This window comes from Tursiops truncatus, chromosome 3 (assembly GCF_011762595.2).
Source record: "Tursiops truncatus isolate mTurTru1 chromosome 3, mTurTru1.mat.Y, whole genome shotgun sequence".
NCBI classification, from domain to species: domain Eukaryota; kingdom Metazoa; phylum Chordata; class Mammalia; order Artiodactyla; family Delphinidae; genus Tursiops; species Tursiops truncatus.
The window spans coordinates 135,465,389-135,481,324 of record NC_047036.1 but is presented as its reverse complement, the minus strand read 5'-3'; the positions used below and the strand labels follow the sequence as shown (position 1 = coordinate 135,481,324).

At 37.0% G+C, this 15,936-nt stretch overlaps 1 protein-coding gene across 9 annotated transcripts in view; it reads right to left on the bottom strand.

Annotated features, from left to right (window-relative positions):
- Positions 1-15,936, bottom strand: part of ADRA1B (adrenoceptor alpha 1B) — a 627,213-nt gene that overhangs the window by 305,955 nt on the left and 305,322 nt on the right. For all 9 annotated transcript variants that reach the window (XM_073802761.1, XM_073802764.1, XM_073802767.1 and 6 more), the window contains one exon: positions 14,364-14,419. The gene's annotated coding sequence lies outside the window, so the exon portion shown is untranslated. The remainder of the gene's footprint in view (positions 1-14,363; positions 14,420-15,936) is intronic.

Sequence of the window (15,936 nt, the reverse complement as noted above, 5' to 3'; positions counted from 1 at the left end):
GCACCACCAAACTAGCTCTACAACAAATGCTAAAGGAACTTCTCTAAGTGGGAAACACAAGAGAAGAAAAAGACCAACAAAAACAAACCCAAAACAATTAAGAAAATGGTCATAGGAACATACATATCTATAGTTACCTTAAATATGAATGGATTAAATGCTCCAACCAAAAGACACAGTCTTGCTGAATGTATACAAAAACAAGACCCATCTATGTGCTGTCTACAAGAGACCCACTTCAGACCTAGGGACACATACAGACTGAAAGTGAAGGGATGGAAAAAGATATTCCATGTAAATGGAAATCAAAAGAAAGCTGGAGGAACAATACTCATATCAGATAAAATAGACTTTAAAATAAAGAATGTTACAAGAGACAAGGAAGGACACAACATAATGATCAAGGGATCAATCCAAGAAGGAGACATAACAATTATAAATATATATGCACCCAACATAGGAGAACCTCAATACATAACACAACTGCTAACAGCTATAAAAGAGGAAATCGACAGTAACACAATAATAGTGCGGGACATTAACACCTCACGTACGCCAATGGACAGATCATACAAAAGAAAAATAATAAGGAAACATAAGCTTTAAATGACACAATAGACCAGATAGATTTAATTGATATTTATAGGACATGCCATCCAAAAACAGCAGATTACACTTTCTCCTCAAGTGCACACGGAACATTCTACAGGATATATCACATCTTGGGTCACAAATTAAGCCTCAGTAAATTTAAGAAAACTGAAATCATATCAAGCATCTTTTCTGACCACAATGCTATGAGATTAGAAATCAAGTACAGCGAAAAAGACGTAAAAAACACAAACTCATGGAGGCTAAAAAATACGTTACTAAATAACCAAGAGACCACTGAAGAAGTCAAAGAGGAAATCAAAATATACCTAGAGACAAATTACAATGAAAACACGATGATTCAAAACCTATGGGATGCAGCAAAAGCAATTCTAAGAGGGAAGTTTATAGCAACACAATCCTACCTCAAGAAACAAGAAAAACCTCAAATAAACAATTTAACCTTACACCTAAAGGAACTAGAGAAAGAAGAACAAACAAAACCCAAAGTTAGCAGAAGGAAAGAAATCATAAAGATCATAGCAGAGATAAATAAAATAGAAACAAAGAAAACAACAGCAAAGATCAATAAAACTAAAAGGTGGTTCTTTGAGAAGATAAACAAACTTGATAAACCTTTAGCCAGAATCATCAAGGAAAAGAGGAAGAGGACTCAAATCAATAAAATTAGAAATGAAAAAGGAAAAGTTACAACAGACACCGCAGAAATACAAAGCATCATTAAGAGACTACTACAAGCAACTCTATGCCAATAAAATGGACAACCTGGAAGAAATGGACAAATTCTCAGAAAGGTATAACCCTCCAAGACTGAACCAGGAAGAAATAGAAAATATGAACAGACCAATCACAAGTAATGAAACTGAAACTGTGATTAAAAATCTGCCAACAAACAAAAGGCAAGGACCAGATGGCTTCACAGGCAAATTCTATCAAACGTTTAGAGAAGAGCTAAAACCGAGCCTTCTCAAACTCTTCCAAAATATCTCAGAGGGAGGAACACTCCCAAACTCATTCTATGAGGCCACCATCACCCCGATTCCAAAACCAGACAAAGACACTACAAAAAAAGAAAATTACAGACCTATATCACTGATGAATATAGAAGCAAAAATCCTCAACAAAATACCAGCAAACAGAATCCAACAACACATTAAAAGGATCATACACCATAATCAAGTGGGATTTATTCCAGGGATGCAAGGATTCTTCAATATACACAAATCAATCAATGTGATACACCATATTAACAAACTGAAGAATAAAAACCATATGATCATCTCAATAGATGCAGAAAGAGCTTTTGACAAAATTCAACACCCATTTATGATAAAAACTCTCCAGAAAGTAGGCATAGAGGGAAGCTACCTCAACATAATAAAGGCCATATACAAAAAACCCACAGCAAAAATCATTCTCAATGGTGAAAAACTGAAAGCATTTCCTCTAAGATCAGGAACAAGACAAGGATGTCCACTATCACCAGTATTATTCAACATAGTTCTGGAAGTCCTAGCCACAGCAATCAGAGAAGAAAAAGAAATAAAAAGAATACAAATTGCAAAAGAAGTAAAACTGCCACTGTTTGCATATGACATGATACTATATATAGAGAATCCTAAAGATGCCGCCAGAAAACTACTAGAGCTAATTGATGAATTTGGTAAAGTAGCAGGATACAGAATTAATGCACAGAAATCTCTTGCATTCCTGTACACTAACAATGAAAGATCAGAAAGAGAAATTAAGGAAGCAATCCCATTCACCATTGCAACAAAAAGAATAAAATACCTAGGAATAAACCTACCTAATGAGGTAAAAGACCTGTACTCAGAAAACTATAAGACACTGATGAAAGAAATCAAAGATGACACAAACAGATGGAAAGATGTACCATGTTCTTGGATTGGAAGAATCAATATTGTGAAAATGACTATACTACCCAAAGCAATCTACAGATTCAATGCAATCCCTATTGTATTACCAGTGGCATTTTTTACAGAACTAGAAGAAGAAATCTTAAAATTTGTATGGAGACACAAAAGACCCCAAACAGCCAAAGCAATCTTGAGGGAAAAAAACGGAGCTGGATGAATCAGGTTCCCTGACTTCAGACCATACTACAAAGCTACAGTAATCAAGACAACATGGTACTGGTACTAAAACAGAAATATAGATCAATGCAACAGGATAGAAAGCCCAGAGATAATCCCACACACCTATGGTCAGCTAATCTATGACAAAGGAGGCAAGGATATACAATGGAGAAAAAACAGTCTCTTCAGTAAGTGGTGCTGGGAAAACTGAACAGCTACATGTAAAAGAATGAAATTAGAACACTCCCTAACACCATACACAAAAATAAACTCAAAATGGATTAAAGACCTAAATGTAAGGCCAGACCCTATAAAACTCTTACAGGAAAACATAGGCAGAACACTCTATGACATAAATCACAGGAAGATCCTTTCTGACCCACCTCCTAAGTGAAATGGAAATAAAAACAAAAATAAATGGGACCTAATGAAACTTAAAAGCTGTTGCACAGCTAAGGAAACTATAAACAAGATGAAAAGACAACCCTCAGAATGGGAGAAAATATTTGCAAATGAATCAACAAAGGATTAATCTCAAAAATATATAAACAGCTCATGCAGCTCAATATTAAAAAAACAAACAACCCAATCCGAAAATGGGCAGAAGACCTAAATAGACATTTCTCCAAAGAAGACAAACAGATGGCCAAGAAGCATATGAAAAGCTGCTCAACATCACTAATTATTAGAGAAATGCAAATCAAAACTACAATGAGGTATCACCTCATACCAGTTAGAATGGGCACCATCTGAAAATCTACAAACAACAAATGCTGGAGAGGGTGTGGAGAAAAGGGAACACTCTTGCATCGTTGGTGGGAATGTAAAATGATACAGCCACTATGGAGAACAGTATGGAGGTTCCTTAAACACTAAAAATAGAATTACCATATGACTCAGCAATCCCACTACTGGGCATATACCCAGAGAAAACCATAATTTGAAAAGATACATGCACCCCAATGTTCATTGCTGCACTATTTACAATAGCCAGGACATGGATGCAACCTAAATGCCCATCGACAAACGAATGGATCAAGAAAATGTGGTATATATGTACAATGGAATATTACTCAGCCATGAAAAGGAATGAAATTGGGTCATTTTTAGAGACATGGATGGACCTAGAGACTGTCAAACAGAGTGAAGTAAGTCAGAAAGGGAAAAACAAATATCGTATATTAACGCATATATGTGGAACCTAGACAAATGGTACACATGAACCAGTTTGCAAGGCAGAAATAGAGACCCAGATGTAGAGAACAAAAGTATGGACACCAAGTGGGGAAAGCGGGGTGCGGGTGGTGGTGGTGGTGGGGATTAATTGGGAGATTGGGATTGACATATATACAATAATATGTATAAAATATATCTATTTTTACTAATATACAAATATATTTTTACTAATTAGTAAAATAATATATCTATTTTACTAATAAGAACCAGCTGTATAAAAAATAAATAGAATAAAATTTTTTAAAAAAAGACAAATACCATATGATATCATTTTTATGTGGAATCTAATATATGACACAAATGAACGTATTTACGAAACAGAAACAGTCTCACAGACATAGAAAACAAACTTATGGTTACCAAAATGGAAAGGGGGTGGGGAGGGATAAATTATGAGTTTGGGAGTAGCAGATATAAACTACTATGTATAAAATAGATAAACAACAAGGTACTACTGTATAGCACAGGGAAGTATATTCAATATCCTGTAATAAACCATAATGGAAAAGAATATGTATATCTATGTATAACTGAATCACTCTGCTGTACAACAGCAAAATAACACAACATTGTAAGTCAACTATACTTCATGTAAAAAATTAAAATAAACAACTAAGAATTGTTTGTAATTTGTATACTGAATATTTAGGTGTTTCTAAAGAGTTTTACAGTGTTAAAATGTTTGTTCTCTTGGACACTTTAATTTTATTCCTCCAAAGAGTTTTTGTTTGGGGGGTTTTTTTGTATACATTCTCACTTTGTTTTCAGACATTTTCTTCTTAAAAACATGGAGAGGTCAACCTCAGCCAACAGATTAAATATGTGTACTGCATGAATTAAGGAAAGCTTCTTATGCTTTCTGGAGCTTTGAGCATCTCATGTTGAATCTTCTGAGTTCTGGAAAGCTCCAAATCCATTTGCTGAGGCAAGAAGAAGAAAAAATTTCTTAGAGGGTATCCAAAATAGAATTAGACTGCATTTCCAGTGGTCTTATGTTCAACGCTAGCCTTTTTGACTTGCCATGGGTCCTGCCCATCTCACTCTACTAATGAGAAAATGGCCAAGAAACAACCACAAGTTTTTAGCAAACAAACTCTACTTCACTGGAGATGTGCTATTATGCATTAGACCACTGGGCAAAGCTAACACTGCCAAACAATTAGTCAATCAATCAATGGAAACAAGAGGTCTTTTTTTAACCATGTGAAGTGGGGAAGAACATCATTTTCTCTCTCTTGGGACTCAACCTCCACTGTGAACCAAAAACCAGAGTTCACCACCCTAATACTCTAAACCTATTGAACCAGATCAAAATCTCTGTATCTAAATATGCTGCCAGCTGAACCTGAGCAGAGCCAATATTTCATCTGGTTCAAATTCATGTTCTTTTTTCTGCTCACAGAATTACCGAAGTGATTTAGTAGCCAGCATTTCTCACTTGAAGAGTCTTCAGAAATGGTGCGTGCGTGCGTATGTGTGTGTGTGTGTGCGCTATGTGGTGGTGACCAAGATGAGTGCTCTTATTTTTCTTAAAGTGAAATATCTATTTCCAAAGCCGCAGTTCAGGTTCCTCCTATCTTTGGTATGTGGTAGAACAAAATTTTGTGCATTTGAGGGTTTTCTTGTTGTTGTTGTTTTTGTTACAAAACCAACACAGCTTTGAGACTTTCACATACAATAACCCAAGATAGCTCCTGCTTGCCCAGTTCCCAGATAAAAGAAAAACAAAACGAGTGCGGGGCGGTTGATCATTTTTTTGAAACAGGATACATTTTTCCCACGTTCAGATCTGAAAATACTCAACTGTAATTTAATCTACCTTTATTAGATTACACAGTTATGTCCACAAAATTGTGGAAACCATCCTAAATTAGTAAGGGCAGGGAAGAAGCAGGCTGGATGTGAGAATTCCTGCTGCTCTTGCCTGACATGTCTTCTGAACAGAGAGGCAAGTCGTGGGCAAAGCACTCGATATATCAGGGACAGGGGAGCTCAGCACCCTTTGAGTGTCCCCAGTGGGAAGCCCACCTTCTACTTCAGAGTAACCCCAGCTCTCAAAGAGTATGTTGGATGGCTGTACAACAGGTCAGAAATGGCCAGGTCATGCAATAGCCACCCTTTACTGGTCCAAATATGCTTTATGCTTACAGAGCCCTACATAGTGTTATTGAATAAAATGTAGCACACCCAATTAAATTTGTATTTTAGAGAAATAAAGAATAATTTTTAGTATAAGTATGTCTCAAATATTGCCTAGGATATACTAATACTAAAAACAATTATTTGTTGTTCATCTGAAACACAAATTTAATTGGGTATCTGTATTTTGATTTACTAAACCTTGCAACAAACTTCAAAGCACCCCAAAAGTTCATAACATCATTTATAACAGCAAATAAAATAACCCATGTGGTAGGTAAGAATCTTAGGCTGTAAATACTGTTGTGCAACTTATATAATCTTTTTCATCTTCTAAAGAGAAACCTTTTCTTCTTCCAAGTGCCCAAGCCAGCAGGAAATTCAGCCTCAGTCATTATGGACCCTGCACCTTTCCAGGGCCCCATGTCAATCCAGAACCTCAGGTGGTGTCCAAAGAGTAGGGGTACTGTTCCAAACTCCAGGCTATCATGGTGTCCAGTCGCTCAGTGGTCACTTTAGGTATGGGGCCTCTATCATGAGCTCCCTGTGGGGCTAGGGGAACTTTTTTTTTTTTTTTTTTTTGAGGCACAGCATCCCTGTACTTAGGAGCCACGTTTTGGCAAATGATTTTTCCATCCTCACTGACTTCTACTTAAATTCTGTGAACTCTCTTCCTTTTTCCTCTGGTTAACTTCAAAGGCATTTTTCTCACTTCCGGCTGACCTCAAACATATAGTTGCCTCAGTAATTTTTAGGCTTTTATGACGAACAGGAAAAGTTTCTGTCTTCAAGTATTTCTACTCCTGCTGCCTCTTAGACACAAAATAATCCCTGAGGAAGTAATCCCTTATGGGGCTGAATACCTGCTTGAAATGGAAGAAGGTAAGAACATGGAGACTGTCCAAGATAGGTTATTGCCCAGTGAATATTCTCTTTCCCTACCCCTATTCCACCTCCACTGGAGGGGTCTTCTTCCCTTACCCATTGATGTTGGGATTAATTTAATTAAATTTAATTAATTTAATGATTCAGTTCTAATTCCAAGAAGCTTTTAACTTAATGGGATGATAACTTGGTGTATTAATTAAAGTTCTTTTGGTTGCAAACACAAAAAGCAACTCTGGCTAACTTCCTTTAAGATATTAGGAAAACTCACAGAATCGTAAGAGTTGCCAAACAGGATTTGAAAGGAGCGGGGACGAGAGCAGCTTGTGGGATTTCAGCCCTGGGAGTCACTGAAGCTGCCACTCAAATAACTCTGCTGTGGAGATGTCTCTTTCTGCATCTCTTCATTCAGATTTCAGGTTCCTGGGATGGAGAGGCTGGTTGTCCTTGCTTAGGCCATGTCTTTGCCCCAAGATTATTCAGCCAGGGAAGACAGGACAGAGGTGCTATTGAGGAAACTGCTACGATCTGGGCAGCCACACTGATTCATGTCTCCTACATCTGGTTTGCAGTAGGGTCCCACCTTTGTGGGGGTTGGTTTGAAGTTGGTGCATAAAGCTGTAACTACCCTTCAAAGTCCATTACGCTTCTTTCTAGGGGTGGAAGATATTGCTTTTTCTTCTTTTTATCACCAAATAAAGAAGTTTTAAGACCACACTATAAAAAAATTCCCTGGTGGCACAGTGGTTGAGAGTCCGCCTGCCGATGCAGGGGTCACGGGTTCATGCCCCGGTCTGGGAAGATCCCACATGCCGCGGAGCGGCTGGGCCCGTGAGCCATGGCCGCTGATCCTGTGCGTCCAGAGCCTGTGCTCCGCAATGGGAGAGGCCACAACAGTGACAGGCCCGTGTACCGAAAAAAAAAAAAAAAAAAATTTCGAGTTTCCAGCACTAAACTCACACTTAGCCTGGAGAACTTTTGCAATTACTGCATCCCATGAAACGAATAAACATTTGTTCACGGGCCAGTGGAATAAAGAGCGGACTTGCTCACACTTTTCAAATCCTGTCTGCCTCTCTCCTCTTTTGCCAAATGCAGGCAGTTGAATTCAAAGAGTTTAATGTGTATTTGATGCAACTCCACTGTACACCAGAGATGGACTAATACAATGACCTAAACAATACAACAGCCCTACACAAACCTTAGAAGTAGGAGGCTAGTATCCCCCTTGTTAAAAAAAATTGGTGAGGGACTTCCCTGGTGGCGCAGTGGTTAAGAATCCGCCTGCCAATGCAGGGGACACGGGTTCGATCCCCAGTCTGGGAAGATCCCACATGCCGCAGAGAAACTAAGCCCGTGTGCCACAACTACTGAGCCTGTGCTCTAGAGCCCACAAGCCACAACTACTGAGCTTGTGTGCCACAACTACTGAAGCCTGCACACTCTAGGGCCTATGTGCCGCAACTACTGAGCCCACATGCTGCAACTACTGAGCCTGCGTGCTGCAACTACTGAAGACCGTGCACCTGGAACCCATGCTCTGCAACAAGAGAAGCTACCATAATGAGAAGCCCGTGCACCACAACGAAGAGTAGTCCCAGCTCACCACAACTAGAGAAAGCCTGCACGCAGCAACGAAGACCCAATGCAACCAATAAATAAATAAATAATTTTTAAAAATAAAATAAAAACTTGGGTGAGATAATAATCAAGAATCGTGTCCTGGAAGAGAGGTTTGAGGGGGCATTTTTTGGTCTTGATTCAAAAGCAATCTAAACTATATTATTAAAAAGTCAAAACTGAGGTTTTCTTCTGCCTTCTGAAATTTCAAATTCAGAAGCAAATGAAACATTAAAAAAAAATTAAGCCCCCAAGGGCTTCACCACCTACTACTATGTTACACTGTGGGGCTTTATTTGAACATATTTTGCTTTTATTGCTTTGTTCTTTTTCCTCTCTATGATTTACAAAGCAGTGTGGGAAAATGGTTAATACCGAATAAAAGTTAAAATTAAAACCACTTTTTCCACTATGGTGCTGTCTCCTTCCCACCCCCTCATCCCTGGGGGCCTGTTCAACTGAGTTTAGTAGCACAAAGGCTACTGAGTTCCAGAACTATAGTCATAATATACCTAAAATGGATTGATTTCATAGCTCTAGGACAAGATAAATTAGTTGACTACATACAGTTGATAATGTGGAGAGAACTGATAAATAATGAAACAAGCTCATTTTAAGATACCTGTAGAACTCTGGAAATTTGTGCCATTTATTAAACAATTCAGGTTAGTTCAAATAATTTTGTTTGGAGCTGAGCTTGCTTTGGGGCCCAAATAGTTTCCAAGGAGAACAACTACTGTTTATAGCCCTCTGACATGAGACTTGTTAGACTGGCAGGAAAAGCTTGTTTCTCTCTGCCCACCTGAGGAATGACACCTAAATCTTTTCAACCTGAGGAGAAGAATCTGTCAGAGAGACATACACCATCCCAATCTGTGACCCAGCCCAGGCTCTGACAATCCCCCAAGTCTTTGTTAAATACTTATTATGTGCCAGGCACAGTGCTGGTCACTTTCATATTCATTTTTTGTTTAACCCACAAAACGTTTTACACATATTAAAATCCCATTTTACACCTGAGAATATTGAGACTCACAATGATCAAGAATCTTTCCTTTGTCAGACAGTTCTACTCCCTATAATAATAATAACCAAAGCAGACAGGAAAGAGGGTTCAGAACATGGGGTAAATGTGGAAGACAAAATTGGTATCCATGAGATGAGTTAATGCAGTAACAAGTGTGTCTGAGACATAGTGCTAGGTATCTTTAGGTACCATCTTTAATCATCACATCAAGGCTAGGAAGTAGGTGGTAAAATGGGCTCTATTTTAGAGCTGGGAAAATGGAGTTCTGAGAGAGGTTAGGAAAATTGTCAGTAACTGAGCATTGCATGGTAACTCCTACAGACACGCTTGTACAATAAAACAGATATTGGTGCAAAGGACATTGAGATAAGTCAGGATAGCTTCAGGCTGCAAGTAATGACAATGAAGACTCCAAGTGGGAAGAAAGGCCTTACACTTCAGCAAGTAAATAGGTTGTAACACACTCAGTCCAGGTATTTGGTGGCATGGGCAGAAAGTTATATCTGAGTCACAGCTCAGTGGGAAGTCAAAAAGGGGAGGCTGACTGGTTGCCACGAGTCAGGGAGCTTCTCTAGGAGAAACGACATACCACGTGCCCTGCGGCACAAGGGCACCTGGTTATGGCTTCTACTGCCAACCACACTGCAGTGTTTTCATGGGGAAGTCGGGAGGAGTGTTTGTGGATGAATAAGTCACCTTTATACCTGACCTTTTTCTCCACCACTACCATCTAGCAAGCAAAGGGATTCCATTTTTAAGTCAAACTGTGCATTGGGTATCTCTGTGAAACACAAGCTGTGTTGAATTTTTAAAGGGATCAAAGCCTTACAATAAAGCAATGAACTTTAATGAGTCAGTTAGTAGAGTGGCAGGTATCAGAGAAAGGAACAGTGGGATTTAGATAACAATCTCTCCCCAAGGTGCTGGAAAATACTGAACAGAGAGATAAAATGACAAGATTCCCAGTATTTGCTTCAAAATATTGTTAGGGGTGGGGGAGGGTGATAAGAGTAGCTGGGAGTATAGATAAAATTAGGTAGGCCATAGGTTGATAATTGTTGGATCTCTGTGATTAGTATGTTGGAGTTCAGTATACTCTTCTAGTTTATGTATGTTTGAAATTTTCTATTATAACTTTTTTTAAAAAAGAGAAGAGTATAGATATGGTCTAGTATTCTATTCCATAGAAAAACTGCATCCCACTGGGAATATAAATGTGACCAGGGGGCTGGCCTGGATTTTCTGCACAAAGTTGTGGGTTCCACCTACATCCAAACAACCTCTAGGTCCTATACCTCCAACCTCCAAAATTTATCTCCAATCTGTCCACTTCTCTCCATCTCCACTGCCACTACCCTAGTCCTGACCACCACCAACATTGCTTGTTTAGACAACTGCTGTGGCCTCCACATTTGCCTCCCTATTTCCAGTAGGATGTCCGTTTCCAATCTCTTCTGCCTACAGGAGATGGAGTGATCTTTTCAAAATGCTAATCTGATACTCTCATGAGAAACAAGCAAGATGCACAACAGTATAGATAACTTTGTATAAGAAAGGGGAAACCACATACATGCTTACACACACATATGTATATACTAGTTATTTATATTTGCAAAGGAAAATTCTGGAAGATAAACCAAAAACTTATCAAAATACAAGAGAAGGAAGTGCACAATTGAGGACATAGGTTGGCAGCAAAACTTGTCTGAATGTGTCCTCTTATAAATCTTGACTTTGGAATCACGTAAATGTTTACACATTCAAAAAATAACATTAAGTAAAAGTAAAATAAGATTTCTAAAAATTAAAACCAAATTAAAATGAAAAAAATAAAAACAACTTTTTATTAACCACACGAAGAAAATAATTATTTCAAGTAACTTTCATAAAAGTATTTTGACTTTACATTCTTATGAAATATATTTTAAGAATCAAGAAAAGTTGCAAATAAATCTTAAACTTCATTCAGTAGTCTTATTGTTAGTATTAGGTTGAACCATATGAAATTGCCAATATTTTACCATTTTTGACTATAAAATGACAATTTCTTACATTGCAAGTATACTAATAGGTTACTATAAATATAGTAATATTATTTTACACTATAAATCTAACATATTTTACATGTAATGTAAGATAATTCATATAAATATATTCTAAATATAGTATAAATTATAGCAATATTGGTATTACTTTTAGAAATATTTGGTACATATTGTAGGATAAAACAAATTATTAATCATATTAATGTTGTTAGAACAAAGATTTTTAGCAAAATAAGACAACTATTATTTTAGAAGTTAATAAATACCTTTATTTTTAATTGAGATATAATTGACATATAACATTATATAAGTTTGAGGTGTACAACGTGTTGGTTTGGTACATTTATATATTGCAATATGATTACTACAGTGACATAGTAATCATTATCTCTTCTTTGTGTTGAGAACAGTAAAAATCTAGTCTAATTAGCAACTTTGAAGTTTACGCTATAGCACTGTTGACTACAATCACTAAGCTGTGAATTAGATCTCCAGAACTTACTTGTCTAGTAGTTGCAAACTTGTACCTTTAAACGACATCTCCCAATTTCCACACCCCCCAACCCCTGGCAACCATCATTCTACTCTGTTTTTACACATTCAACTTTTTTAGGTTGCACATGTAAGTGATAGCATACAGTATCTGTCTTTCTCTTTCTATCTCACTTAGCATAATGCTCTAAAAATAAATTGAAAATATCAGTGTGAACTCATGATTCTTTTTCAAAAATACTTATTCCTAATCGTCCACTAAAAAGGCCTAGAAGCAATGGTGACCCAGGAATAATGAGTAAGCCCAGGACCCAGATTGTGGGCTCTAAATACCTTCCTACTAAAAGGAAGCAGAAATGCATGTAGAAACGGCAGGAAATAGAATAACTGAGTTGGGGATATGTTATTGTATAAGGAAGCAAGGAAACTATTAAAGAGTAATGAGGTCCAGTTAAAAAAACAAAGATCTGACATGAGGGACTTCTCATTGGCTAAAACAAGACGTTTTATGCCTCAAGAGAATTATGACTAAAATTGATTAAAACACATTGAATATATAAAAACCATACATTCAAAATGATACTCAAAAAAAGAGAAAGTAAAAAGAAAAGGAAGGGGAAAAAAAAGGAAAGAAGGAGAAAAACACATCATTGGACACAATTAGCAGTAACTAGGTCACCAACACCTTACTCTGCAAACTTGCAATTAAAGGAAAAGAAACAAATATATATCCTGCCTTTCCTGGAGGAAGTGTATTCCACAGTAGCATAATAGTCCTAGTTGATGCGGGAAATTTTTTATCTTTTAGGGAGGGATTCTGACTAACAAATGTGTTAGGAAGGATAGCATTAGAAATTCATCATTCTGCAATTCTTAATGAAATAATTGGTTCAGACAGTGATCATCAGTGGATGAAATCATTGGATTAAAGATTGATGAGGAAATTTACAATGAAGGGATGTAGGCCTTTACCCCTTTGAATGTTAAACCAATGTTGCTTTCCTAGGATAATTCTCACTTGATCATAATGTCTAATCTTCTATGACACTGGATTTGGTTTGCTACTATTTTGAGGATTTTTATGTCTATATTGAGGACATTGACCTAAATTTTTTATTTGTGTTATGCCTTTGGCTTTGGTATCAGAGTAATACTGGTTTCATAAAGTGAGGTGGGAAGTGTTGCTTCCTCCAGTATGTTCTGGAAGAATTTGTGAAGGATTGCTATTATATCTTTAAATGTTTGACAGGATTCACCAATGAAGCTATCTAGGCTTAGGCTTTTTTTCCAGGAAGATTTTTAATTACTAATTCAATTTCTTTACTTGTTATGGATCTATTCAGATTTTTTATTTCTTCTTGGGTCAGTTTTGGTAATTTGTATCTTTCTAAGAATTAAAAATTTTTTCATTTGGTCTATTTTTTGGTATAAAGCTATTCATGGTTTTCCCTTATCTTTTTAATTTCTGTAGAGTTAATGGTGATATCCTCTATTTCATTCCTGATTTGATGATATGTGTCTTTTCTTTTCCTTACTCTAGCTAAAGGTTTGGTCAATTTTGATGATCTTTTCAGACATTCAACTTATGATTTCATTGATTTCCTTAACTTTTTGTTGTGTATTTCATTGACTTGCCCTCTAATCTTTATTATTTACTTTCTTCTCCTTACTTTGTGCTTACTTTGCTCTTCACTTTCTAGATTCTTAAGGTGGAAGATTTGGTTACTGATTTGAGATTATTTTTGTTTAACGTAGGTATTTAAAGCTATATATTTCCCTCTTAGCACTGCTTTAAGTTGCATCCCATAAATTTTGATATATTTTGCTTTCATTGTAAATCAATTCAAATTTCCCTTGTAGTTTCTTCTTTGATCCATGAGTTATTTAGAAATGTGTTGTTTAATTTCCAAACATTCATGGTTTCTCAAATTTCTTTCTGCTATTGATTTCTAATTTAATTCTGTTGTGGTTGGAGAACATACTTCGTGTTATTTCAATTCTTTGAAATTTATTGAGACATTTTGTGGCCTAGTATATGATCTATTCTGGAGAATGTTCCATGTATGCTTGAAAAGCATGAATATACCAACCAATTACTACAAGTGGGACAACTAGACATTATGCACCTTATGATCTAATGCAATATATTAGTCAAAATGGACAAGATTATGCTGCAATAACAAATATACCTAAATTTCAGTGATTACTTACCTAATCAGGGCCCAGGCTGATAGAAGAGCATCTCAACATGTCCTCCCATGATCACACTGGCAGAGGAAAAGGAAAAAGGCAAATCATATACTGGCTCTTAGAGCTCTTCCCAGGAACATATACGTTTTGCTTCCACTCATTTAATTAACCAAAACAAGTCACATGATCACAGTTAATTTTAATGAGGCAAAGAAGTGCTATTCTACCATACACTGGGAAGGAGACCTGAACATTTTTGGTGAAAAGTGCTTATAATTGGCACACTACTATGAAATATTCCTGCCAAAATCTGCTGAACCCAAATCTAATCAAAATTTTAGAGTTATCTTCCAATTTATAAGAAAACTGTGCTATAGAGGAACAAGTTAAATGACACCATAAATAAGCAAAAAGACAAATCTAATTCTTTTCAGAAAACCTGTGATATGGAAAAAAAAAGGATTAAAAAGACCAAGAGGCTTAAAATTGAATGTAATATGTAGGCATTTTTTAGGTCCTGATTTCAACCAACTAAGAAGACATTTGAGACAACTATTGAAATCTGAATATGGAGTGAGTGTTAGATAACACCAAGGGATTAGTAATGTTAAGAATGATAATGCCATGGTAGTCTTAAGAAAATATCCATATTTTTACAAGATGCATTCGTAGGCATGTAAAGATTCAGTTATGTCTGTGATTGTTTTATAATACTTTAAAATTCTTAAGCAGGGAAAAAATTGATAGATGAGGCAAATGGGGCAAAATCTAGATATTTATGGAATCTAAGTCGTATGTATATGCGAGTATATTAAAGTATGCTCTCTGCTTTTGTGTATATTTTAAATTTATTTAATAAAAATATTTTTAAAATTTAATCTGATCATGTCACTTCTTTGATTAAAACCTTTTATTGGCTTTGGTGGTTGAAGAGAAAGTCCAAATTCATCACAACGCTCTTCATATTCAGCATCTGTTTATCCTCCTCCTCCTCATCATCTTCTTCGTGGTAACACTTTTATTGAACACTTACCACGTGTCCAGCACTAAGTTGAGCCCTTTGCCTGCTTTACTGTTTTTTGTTTTTGTTTTATGCGGTATGCGGGCCTCTCACTGTTGTGGCCTCTCCCATTGTGGAGCACAGGCTCCGGACGCGCAGGCTCAGCGGCCATGGCTCACGGGCCCAGCTGCTCCACGGCACGTGGGATCTTCCCGGCCCGGGGCACGAACCCGTGTCCCCTGCATCGGCAGGCGGACTCTCAACCACTGTGCCACCAGGGAAGCCCTGCTTTACTGTTTTTAATAACACAATAACCAGAGTTATTTTGTCATCCACTTTTTGCAGATGAGGAAACTAAAGTACGGAGAGGTTCAACAACTAGTCCAAAATCTCATAGCTAACAGGTTGGGAAACTGGGATTTGAACCCAGGCAGGCTGACTCCATCACCCATGCCATTAACCCCTTGATTTTATGCCCACCTGGTATTTCTCTCTCTTGTATGCCCACAAATTAGTATGGTGCTTAGCACATGGTAGAGGCTTAAAATTTTTTTGTTAAATGGATGTTGTTAGCTAGGTTTCTGTCACTTTTTC